The following is a 12,537-nucleotide window of genomic DNA, read 5'->3' on the forward strand; positions in this document are numbered from 1 at the left end:
GTAGAATGAAGACAAATAGAGATGTATTTCTTATGACACTGACCTTATTGTTTGTCTGTTTACTATACGATTATTATTACATATCTTTTTTTTTTAACTGTAGCATTTTCTGTATTATCTGCAGGGCTTGTTTTTTGTTTGTTTGTTTGTTTTTTTTTGTTTTGTTTTTAATTCCTTGGCCATATATTCTAGTGTTGAGGTTCTACTTTTTAATTATATTCACCTCAGAAAAATAAAATAGCTTGAAGATAGTTATAAATCCTAATTTTATAGCCCTGATACTATATATAACTTTTCAGTATTGGAAGTGATTTTTCTGATGTTAGTAATGTTTTATTTAAGCATGTTTGGGGCTATTTCATCACATTGTATTTGAATCTAATGCCCTTTAAAAAACTTCCATGTTTACATACAAAGGAATTTCCATTTTATTATTTTATTTTATTTTATTTTAGAGGATATTTTTCATTATCTGGGTGTGCAAAAAGTTTCGTATATTACCTTTTAATATATGATTAACTAATGTCCTGCTTGAGGTGTATATAACCAAGTGGATCCTGCTGGTGAATACAAGAGTAAAATTTTTTTTTTTTTTTTTTTTGTGCTCGTGTCCAATGTATCTGGAAAGATTAAGGATTTCTTCTTTAGATATATCTAACATATCTTTCTAACATATCTCTCTTCCAGTGTTTCTATTGTTGCTTTTCTGCTATTGATTCCTGATATATTGTACATGAAGGGAGGGACTGTTTTTATTTTCCCCAGCTTTCTTGATTCTCTCTTAAGTGGCAAACACCTGCTTCTAAGTAAGGTTTTGAAAGGTAATGAAATTTTTTGATAGCCGTTACTGGAATGCACCTTGTTCTTGAATTAAAGCGTTACTTGTTTGTTTGTTTGTTTATTATGTTACTTGGAATACAAAGGTATTTCTTTCACAGTTACACTGAATAGTTAAATTTGTTTATTTAATTATTTAATTATTTAATTATTTAATGAGAGTGAGAATTATTGAGCCAGGTAACCTGATATGGAGGCAGATTTGTATTTTAAGCTGTTCACAGATTTTTTTGTTTTTTTTTTTTTGGTGGTGAACATTTCAAGCAAGAAAGACTGATTTTCCATGCAGGTATTATATGAAAGTCCTTGTTCAAGATTCACTCATGTTGTGGCAAGAGCTGTGTTTGGCAGTGACATTTGGATACAGTTGAGTAAACTGCATCCAGTGTGAGAGGTGAGTAAAATATGGTGTCTGAGTGTAAACACCTGTTGTACCTCCACTCAGTCAGCTCTGTTTTTATAGGCAGAAGAGAGCTCTATAATTTCTTTGTTGGTTGCACAAAATCTCTTCCACAACTTTGGTCATCTCTTTTTGCTCTTCTCTTAACTTTATCCATTCTGCCATAACCTTCCAAAACTGAAAGTTATAACATCAAAACTACACACATTTTAAGAGTGGGAGACACCAAGAATTTAAGATAGTCCATAATGACATTCTATCTCTTACAAAGTTCCTTCCTAATTATCCCTAAAATCTGATTTGCTTCTTAGACTTTTACAAGACTCTGAACTGATGTTTCTTTATATGTCACAACCCTAAAATCTTTTCCCTGAATGTCAAGGGCTAGCTCAGACAGCATAATTTTGTTAAGGTAGCATTATTATTTTTTTTATTATTATTTAGGATCCCTATACATTTATCTATGTTATATTCAGTTTCCTACAGAATCTTGAAGTCCTCTGCAATTCTTCACAGATGGCTGTTATTATTAATCTTCTGAATTGTTTTGCATTATCAACAAGTGTTGTGATCTCACTCTTCTCCTTTCTCAGTCTGTTCACCAGTCTATTCCACAGCACCGGTCCTAGCACAAATCCCCAAGCAACCTCACTGGTGATCAAGTCCTTTGTGAAAACAGATAATTTACTTCCCGTCTTTTCACCAAGCGTTTTTCCATTCAAGATCATTTTCACAAATTATTTATCCATGCAAGGATCTTTTCCTTCTATGCCCTAGACACCTTATTTCCTGAAAAGCCCTTGGTGAAAGCTTTCAAAAAAGCCATACAAATCCAGGATGCTTCAATTATTTTGATCTGCATTATTCATAGGTTTGCAAATTTCAGCAAAATCCAGTGAACCTGTGATACATTATTTTCTTTTAAAACAAAAACATGTTGTTTATATCATCATATTTAGACAGGTGTCCAGACCTCTGTACTTCATTATACTTCCTACAGTGATAGTAGAATGTGAATATCAGGCTTACAAACCTCTAGCTTCTTGTACGTCTTGCTATTTTGCAGTCCTCCCCTACTAAAGCAGTTTCAGGGAAGAGGCTAGTAGTTTAGCTATTTCATTTTTCAGTTCCCTAGGTGATTGCCACCTGACCTTGGCAGTTTGTTTCCTTTGATTTATTGATTTGTTCCATAACCTCTCCTTCTACCATTTCATCTTCTATTCTGTTCCCTGCACATAAGGAAAAGAACCACTCCAAGCTCAGCAAGAATGAATACACCAAATTTGTTTTATCTTTCTGCAATTCATTCTTCTCTTAGACAGCAAATTTTATACTGGGGTCATTTACTCTTCCTATGAACTGTGTAGCACCATTAGCCTACTATGGCAACTAGAAAATATGTGAACCTGCCTAGAAATAGAGGAAACTTTTGAAGGCCTTTGACATTTTATACTGGGCTTATGTAAGCACCCAGTAAGGCTCTGTCAACAATATGTACCTTTAATCTCTCCACAATCACATAGTGTCATCAGTCCTACTGATTTCAGGGAGAACAGTAAGATTCTATGTAGAGAGGGAAAATAAGAAAATTATTTCACATATTAGGACTCATATGCTAAACATTTTCTAGTCATGTCAACTACTAGGAATGTATACTGCATGTAAATCTACTAATGAACTTGTTAAACTTAGTCATGCCATTAATTATCAGGAAGGATATCTTGAAGGTTGTTTAACATCATATATCTTCAATAAAGAGAAGTTTTCAAACAGAGAAATGATCTGTGCTTCCTTTTTTTTTTTTTTTTTTTCCCAAATGTGGAAAATTTTTGAAGAAGAAGAAGGGAGAAAAACACCTTTAAGAAGGAATATTGAAAGTGGTGACAAATGTCTCCACTAATCTACTTAAGTGATGTTCTGTATTTGAAAGCGAAAGCAAAAGGAATAAGGCAAGAAGACTAACATTGAAAAAAAGTTTGAAATAAAAAAAAAAAAAGTTGAAATAAAATAAAAGCATGAAAAAAGAAAAGCAACTGTGGGAAAAAAATATATATATTTTAGATATGTAAGCTTTTTTTTTTTTTTAATCAGCTTTAGTCATAAGTGATGCTGTTTGTTTGCTTGTTGTTGTTGTTTCCTTAACTGCAGTGCACTTTGCTGTGCAGTTGATGTTTTAGGTGTGTTTTCTGCCCATTTACATGAAGTAGTTGCATTGAAATATTTGGGTACTGACAAGTTCGAGTGGCATGGCAGGAAATGTTATTTCCTCTTGCAATCTTGCTATTTTATTTACAATGATATAGAAAGACTAAATCTCACAAGAAATGTCCAAAGTTCATATTCAAGATAAGATAAGATTGTGAAATCTTCATTCATTTATAATGTAATACACCTCAACAATAAATATTAAGTGTGGGCTGGTTGTAGGTTAACCCTGGTAGACAGCAAAGACCCACACAACCATTTCCACCCTCTTGCGATGGGGGACAGAATTGGAAAGGTAGACATGTGAGAACTCATGGAAATAAAGACAGTTTGTAAGGTAAAGCAAAAGCTGCACACTTAATGTAAATAAAACAAGGCACTCATTCACTACTTCCCATTAGCAGACAGGTGTTCAGCCACTTTCTTGGAAAGCAGGGCTCAACATGTGTTAACAGTTTCTTGGGAAGACAAATGCCATCACTCCCAATGTCGCCCCTTCTTTCTTCTTCTTTACCCCAGCTTTTATTGCTCAGCTTAACATTATTAAAGAGTTATGAGCTGTTAAAGTTTTTAGAGTCAAGGTCTACTATTGCCTCCATTTGTTTCTTTTCTCTGCTACACGGATTCCTCTGGATGGATTCACCTCTGATTCCTGGTAGCTTCTCTTCAATTATATATGATAGTCCAACAACTGACTGAAGATTTTCTAGTAATTTTTTGGTCATAAATTGACTTCAAAAGTTATACCTATGTCTTGTTACTAACCTGTTTGTCATTAGGTTCTCTTCTAAAGCAGTATTTTCATTTAAAGTTTGTTAACATCATTAGATATCTTTAAGGTCCCTTTCAGCCCAAACCATTCTATGACTCTCAATATATTCTATACTAGCTAGAAACTTGATTTGGAACAATGCAAAACTGCTCAGAGTTAAAATGATGTAGAGAAATGGCTGAAGTAAAGCCGGGAACAACACTAAAACAGTCAGACTTTAATGATAAGTCAGGTCTAATATTTTTAGACAATACTTTTTTGTGAATACCTCTCCTCACCACCCCCCCAAATAAATAAATAAATAAATAAAAAGAAAGTAATGATTTCAGATATTTGTGCTGAAGGAAATATATATATATATATATATACATATTAGTTATGATTACAGCCATATAGTCATAATAAATTAGTCACTGAGGGATCTTAGGTCATTTTCAAAGATAATCTTTTTTTAAGTTTAAATTTTACTGATTCAGTTGAATTCTGTTAAAGATAGTAAGCACTTCCACATGGACTTCATTTTATCACTGGATCAAGATCTTAAGAACACTCATTGTGGAAACTGTAGCAATGAATCTAGCAATGTCTATCAAAGGTACCAATAAACTAGCAACAGCTCCTCAAACTCATTTCCTATGTACATTTCCAAAAAGCAGACATATTCTATGAATCTTTTTTTGTCTGCAGTCCTACAAAAGTGACATACTTAGTTGATTTCATGTAAACAAATACATGCATGGAAGTTAGCCATACCACTGATATTTTCTGTTGATCAACACCCAGACTTTGGCAGGAAAATTTGGACTTCAAACAGTGAAAATAACATGACCTTCCTCAGCTGCCATTTAAAACCTACATTCCCCGGTACACATTGATGTTCTCAACACCAAAGCTTTCCTCAGGACTTCTAGTTCATAGCAGGTCACCTCTCAGATATGTGATGTGTTTACAGATTGAAAGGTTGAAGCTATTCAGTTACAGCACTACAAAAAGTCCTGCAAAGTCACCATTGCTGGTACAAGTGGTCTCTGCAGTGCCATTACTATGTGATTCGTACAGATTGTTAGGGTGCATGCAGAGGCAATGAAGAACGCCAAGAAAACTACATAATTCCACATCCTGAAAGTACTCCTTTGCTGACAGTATTGTGCTATGGTCTCTTAATCACAGGAACAATTAGCAAAAGGTCAAAATCTTGGCAATGGAAGTGTTTTCAATACAAAGGAGAAACTGTCAGGAATTAAGAACTAACTAATTTAGAAAAATAAAAACAAGAGATGACATAACACATCTCCAAAAAGAAATGTCTCAAGAGAAAGATGTCATGCCCTGGATGACTTTCTGTACCCAGGCAAGGGATTGGGACCCTTTAAAGCCAGGAAGAACAATGTTGGTGATCTGACTTTATCTCTCAAATAGTGTATGTAGTAAAATTCTCATATATTATGATAAAATTATGGAGAAAATTATTCTGGGAGTTGCTGAAAAACACTTGAAGGACAATGTGATCATTGGTCACAGCCAACATAGGTTCACAAAGGGAAGGTTCTGTTTAATTAATTTAATTTCCTTTTATGACAAGGTCACCCATCTAGTTGACCAAGGGAATCCAGTTGATGTAATCTTTTTGGATTTCAGTAAAGCTTTTTGATACTGCTTCTCTCATTATACTTCTAGACAAAATATCCACCATACAGCTAGATACATTAGGTGAATAACTGGCTAATGGGTTGGGTTCAAAGGGTTTTAGCAAAACGGGTTACATCAGGCTGACAGCCAGTCACTAGTGGGGTTCCCCAGGGCTCCATTTTAGGGCCAGGTTTCTTTAATATTTTCATAAATAACCTGGTTGAAGGACTCAAATGTATACTAAGTAAGTTTGCAGATGACACTATATTGTAAGGATCTCTTGACTCTGTCGAGGGCAAAGAAGCCTTGCAGAGAGATCTTGACAAATTAGAAGGCTGAGCAATCACCAACAATATGAAGTTTAACAAGAGTAAGTGTCCTGGTTTCAGGTAGGCCCAGGACAGCTGACCCAAACTGGCCAAAGGGGTATTCCATACCATCTGACATCATGCTGAACAATATATAGGGGTGGCTAGCCGGGGTGGGGGGGGGCGGCTGCTCGGGGATAGGCTGGGCATCGGTCAACGGGTGGTGAGCAATTGCATTGTGCATCACTTATTTCGTACACATTATTACTATTATTATTATTATTATTATTATTATTATTATTATTATTATTATTATTATTTTCCCTGTCTTAATAAACTGTCTTTATCTCAACTCACAGGCTTCACTTTCCCGTTTCTCTCCCCCATCCTGGAGAGGGAGGGGGGAGGGTGAGCGAACAGCTGTGTGGTGTTTGGCTGCCAGCCGGGCTAAACCACAACAGTAAGTGTCAGGGAATGGGCAACCCCAGATATACATACAGACTTAGGGATGAAATGCTGGAGAGCAGCCCCATAGAAAGTGATCTGGGTGTTCTGGTCAAGGGCAAGTTGAACATGAATTAACAGTGTACCCTGGCAGTCATAATGGCCAGCCATACCCTGGTGTTCATCAGGCACAGCATGGCTACCCAGCTGAGGATAGTGATTGTCCTGCTCTGCTCTGTGCTGGTGTGACCTCACCTCAAGTACTGTGTGCAGTTTTGAGTGCAACCAGATAAGAAGGACATAAAACTATTAAAGAGTGTCCAAAGAAGGACTATGAAGATGGTGAAGGGTCTAGAGGGCAAGACATATGAGAAGCAGCTGAACTCACTTGGATTGTTCAGCTTAAAGAGGAGACTGAGGGGAGGCCTCATGGAGGTCTACAACTTCCCCACAAGCAGAGCAGAGGGGCAGGTGCTTATTTCTCTTCTCTGGTGACAGAGACAGGATCCTAGGAAATGTCATGAAGCTGTGTTGGGGAGGTTCAGGTTGGATATCAGGAAAAGGTTCTTCCCTGAGAGGGTGATAGGGCAGTGGAACAGGCTCCCCAGGGAAGTCCCCAGGTCATGGCATCGAACCTTAAAGAGTTCAAGAAGCATTGATACAACACTCAGATATATGCTTTGATTTTTGATTGATCCTGTGTGAAGCCAGGATTTGGACTCGATGTTACTTGTGGGTCTTTTTCAACTCAGTATATTCTATGATTCTATTATTCTATATTAATTTGCTTGAAGTGGAACATACTTAAAAGGTAGCCCAGACTTATTTAAAAATTCAGCAGCAATAGGAAATTTATGACAGCCACTGCCAAATTCAAGACTGTGTTGGAAAAGATCAAAATAATTATTTAAATCTGCCTTTAGTACTCCTTCATTCATGTAACAGATCCCTCTATTAGAAACATGCCTCCACCACAAAATTTGGCTTGCCCCTTAAGCTCTTGTTAGCTTTATATCTTGGCAAGCAGACTTTCTTTTACCTTCTCTTTTGTATTTGGCCTTGAACTGAAAATGGATAATTTTGATCGTTACCTCTACTTGCAAAAGAAGTCAGCAAAATGACAGTCTTTATAGTAAGTGCTGTATAGAATTTTCATTTTCTATGATAATCTATAGGCATAGCAACTCATCTAATGATGGAAATAAAGTATGAGTGTCAAATGAACTCTTTGTTCTCTACTAATTTAAAATTTCTAGAGAATTTCTGACAAACCACTTAAGTGCAGTTTTGTTTAGATGGAATTTAAAAGAATTTCACCAAAGGTTGTTTGAAAGTATTTTTACTTTGGAATATAATTAATAGATTTTAGAGATAGACTTTAACTGCAGAGGGCAATGAGTATTCAAATATTTTAAAAATATTTGCATTATATATATATATATATTTTTCAAATAATATATCAGCTGACAAATTCAAGACGAAAAAACTTGCAGATGTTTAAAATAATGATTTAGTGATTTAGCATCCCTTTAATATTTTAAGTATTAATAATAGAGAACTCATGAGTTCTATCAAAATTCTCATGAGCAAAATGTGTATTTTTTCTTAAAATTTATAACATTTTCAGAGAGATAATGTACTTCTCATATTTAGTGAGAAATTTGTGAGAAATTGCTCATTTATGGCAAGTGTTCAAACCTCTACTAGTTAGGAGGGCACAGTTAAAAAAAAAAAAAAAATTGAGTATGTCTTTTAATACAAAAAAAAAAATAAGAATGCAACAATAGGAAGAATATCATAGAAACAAGTGGAAAAAGCTCTTGGTAGTCTTAAGACTCTTGGTAGTCTTTAAAAAATGTATTTTATATTTAATTTGGGTCCTGGGAATAAATATACTTAATTCAGTAGGTGTATCCAGCTTAAGACTAGAGTGAGTCTTTTGAAATCTCCCATAAAGAATTGGAATATTTTAAGATTTTTATAATTCTCTAGAAAAAGTAAATGTAGATTAATGCTAGTTTATTGTGCTATTGTGCTTTGGCATCACTGTATGACAAACAACAATAAGAAAAATTTTCAAATTAATTCAGATTCTGATTTCTGTTTCTTTTTTCCTTTAAGGAAAAATGTTGAAAACAACATTGTATTGTGCTGCTAAGTGAAAGAAAGTGATTGAATTCTCCCACTCCTGATTTGCAAGGAGTGGCTGTGAAGCTGTTCTGTAGCTTTTTGCATCTTGTAGCTTCCACTGAAACTACTCAGATATCAGATATTTTGATTTAAAGATCTTTATGCAGGGAGGTTCCCAGTCATTAAATATTAACCAAGTGCACAAAATACAGTCTTCTGGTCAAAACAATTTTACTTCCTCTATTATGTTAACTTATTCAGTCTTTGTGGAACTTTGTATATCATCTACGGAACAGAGCTTAAGACTATTATTATTCCACTTAATCTTCCTGACAGTTCAGAGTAGGGATTAAAAGAACATATGAAGTGGAAAGCATCTTTAGATTCTAGTTTCCAGGCAATGAGTCATATTCCATTTCTCAAATGAAGAAAGTTCCTAAAAGCACTTCAGCTTTCTGTGCACTTCCTACTCTTGTCTTCCTGTAAATATTCCAGAATTTTATTGCTCTAATGGGTAGAATTGTTCTCAGGCCTGTCATTCCTTATGAACAGTTGTGGATTCATTCAGTCCTAGTGTCTATTTTGCACTTTTCATACATAAAATTCTCTCACCTCTTCCATGTTCATATCTTTTCTTGGGGTATTTCTGTACAGCAATTATTCCCTTTACTCTTGTTTTCTCCAAGCAAAATGAGTCTTCTTCTTCTAGTCTTCACTTACATACCATTTTCATACTTCCAGTTACCGCTATAACGTCCTTCATGAACATGCATATCCTGAATTGCACTCAGTATTCCAAATAAATCTTTCTGAGACCTCCAATGGTTATACTAATGCTTCCCTGTCTCTACTAGAAATAATTATTATAATACTGGGATTTTATTGGTCTCCTTCATAACTGTGTCATGTTGCCAAATTACAGTCATCCTTGACTGTTTACTATGTTCAGTATTTCTCTTTTTTTTTAACTCAGGAGTTTGTAATTGAAGTTGTGTTGTTAATCAAAAAGTAAGTTTAAACTTATTGTAGTACTTTTTTTTTTTTTTTTTTTCGATAATTTTAATTCAGTTGCCAACAGAAGGGAACACTAAAGGTTTTGTGACTTGGCCTGTTTCCCAACAGAAGTCCAAGTAAAGCTAAGAATGTATAGCATTCTGAATATTGTTGGTTGTTACTATTAAAGAGTAGAGTTTTATGTGGAGTGTTACAGATAATAATGTTACATAATAGACCAAAAAACACTGGTGTCTGTAGTCCTTAAGGACTAGAGAAGATTTACATGTTAACTGTATATGAATAAAGAGTAAGATATAAAGACTGAAAAATAAGTAAATATCACTCTATATTTAAATAAAGATATATAGAATGAAATGACCTAATAATGTTGAAGACAGGAGCATGAGTGTTTGTTTGGCATATGAATAATCAATAGGACATTATTTGTTACTGTGTACAAGGAACTGAATAAAAACCAACTTTATGAAACTAGCTTTAATTCTTTGGGTGCAATGTTGGATAGACCCAGCTCTATCCCCTTTGGTCATGGACAGTTTTATGCTCTAGATCTACCATGGCATCCTAAATAAAGAAACCTAAGTGACAAATCCACTGCTCAGGTTAGGAAGCAGTAAACAGAACCCTGTAGATGAGCAGCTTGGTTTGGTTATGCCTAGTGAGTCAGTACCAATTGGGTTATTGACAGTGACCTACCTGTGAGCTGGATGGTGGGAGAGGCAGTCCTTAGGCAGTACATGCCAGAGATCTAACAGACTAGTCTAGCATGCTGTATCTAAAGCCTTCAATCACTGTTATGCTGTTTACTACATATTTGCACTTTTTTTTTTTCCCAAATAAGTTTGAAAGAATTTCATGTCTCCCTATTTTCCCCACTCCTTTTTCATTTCCTATTATCTATTCACCTGCTGGTGACAAGGTACATCCTCTCCAGACTTTTTTTTTTTTTTTAATAGTTTTTCCTGAAGTATCAGTTTTATGCAACAGATGCAAATGTTAATATTCACATTAATATAACTAATGTTTTATTAGTTATTGATGACAAATCCTTCAGCAAATAGATTCAGTAGTCTGTCTGATTTATTACATTTTAAAACTTAATTGTACATCCTACTAAAGCATCCATGTGTGTTGCCACTGGTCTGCATCAAATGTGTTGATTTAGAAATAAGGGTGTTAAATGATTGAATAAGATGTCTTATCCCTTAAATACTTAGAAAGGAGTGATCTGCTGAGGAGAGAGAAGAAACAAAAAATAAATTTTGCCAGTTTTTTTTTTTTTTTTATGTTAAGATACATGGCTATTTTATCTGATTTAAAATTTAATGTCAACATAAAATGCCTAAATGTCAAGTCATTTTCACTGAATTTTCATTAGTGTAACCAGGTCTCCTTGGACAGCCATATTTAACCATGTATAGGAAGAAGGAAGAAATCCATATTTCATCTCATTCTGCATAAATATTCATGCACAAATCAGAAACCAATATCTCAGCAGGAAACAAAATGTACATTAATATGACTGTACTCCTGGAAGGTTTTTGAGAGAATAACATAGCACTGTGACAGAAGCATGGAGTGTTTTCAGGACTTAAGTAGGTGGTATGTGTTGTAACTGGATATGTGTGTATATATATATATATATATGTATACACATGTTAGGGAATCAGGAAATGTTGTGATGGGAATGCTTAAAAGACAGACAAATGAGACCAGATTCCAACATTAAAACAACATTCTACAGGACTGACATTCATTAAAAGTATACACAAGCAAAGTTTAGTTAACAACTATCAATCATTAAGTTGCAATGGGTTTGCATAGCAAGGTTTTGGTAGTGGGCTGCAAGGGTGGCCTCTAAGAAGAGTCCAGAAGCTGCTCCATGTCAGTTAAGAGCCAGTTCCAGATGGCTCCAAAACAGGTCTGCTGCTGGCTAAGTCTGAGCCAACAAGTGATGCTGGTTGCCCCTCTGTGACAGCATATGTAGACAGGGTAAAAAATGCAGTGCAACAGCAGTCAGGAGAGAGGAGTGAGAAAATGTGAAAGAAAGAGTCTTGCAGACTCCAAGATCAGTTCAGGAGGGCAGGAGGTGCTCCAGGCACCAGAGCAGAAGTTCACCTGTGGCCTGAGGGTACCATGGTGGAACAGATCTCCATGCTGCAGCCCCCGGAGGAGCCCATGGTGGAGCAGGCTGTCCCCTTGCAGCCTATGGGGTACCACAGCAGAGCAGGTGGATCTGGTCTGAAGGAGGTTGCAACACATTGTGAGCCCCAGCAGGATCAGACTCCAGGCCGGAGCTGCAGCCTGTGAAATGGAGCCCACAGTGGAGCAAGAATCTGGCAGGAGCTGCTGCTGGTGAGGGACCCATGCAGGATCAGTCTGTTCCTGAATGATGGATCCTGTGGTATGCACCCATACTGGAGCAGTTCTTGAAGAAATGCAGTCTGTGGGAAACTGATGTAGGATCAGTTTGGGAAGGACTGCATCCCGTTGGAGAGACCCCACTCTGGAGGTGACAAAGAGAGTGATGATGGAGGAGCAGTAAATTACAAAGTGTTATGACTGATTGCACTGCTTGGGGAGAGGAAGTAGAAAAGGGCAGAAGGTGTGTGTGTGTGTGGGGGGATGGAGTCATTTTTAGTTTGCTTTTGGTTCTCACTGCACTAGTCTGTTAGCAATAGGTAACAAACTATATTAATCTCCCTAGGCTGAGTGTATTTTCCATGACAGTAATTGGAGAGTGATCTCCCTGTCCTTATCTCAACCCTAGAGCTTCTTTTCATCTTATTATGTCCCCC

This window comes from Cygnus olor, chromosome 2, assembly GCF_009769625.2.
Source record: "Cygnus olor isolate bCygOlo1 chromosome 2, bCygOlo1.pri.v2, whole genome shotgun sequence".
Taxonomy (NCBI): Eukaryota; Metazoa; Chordata; class Aves; order Anseriformes; family Anatidae; genus Cygnus; species Cygnus olor.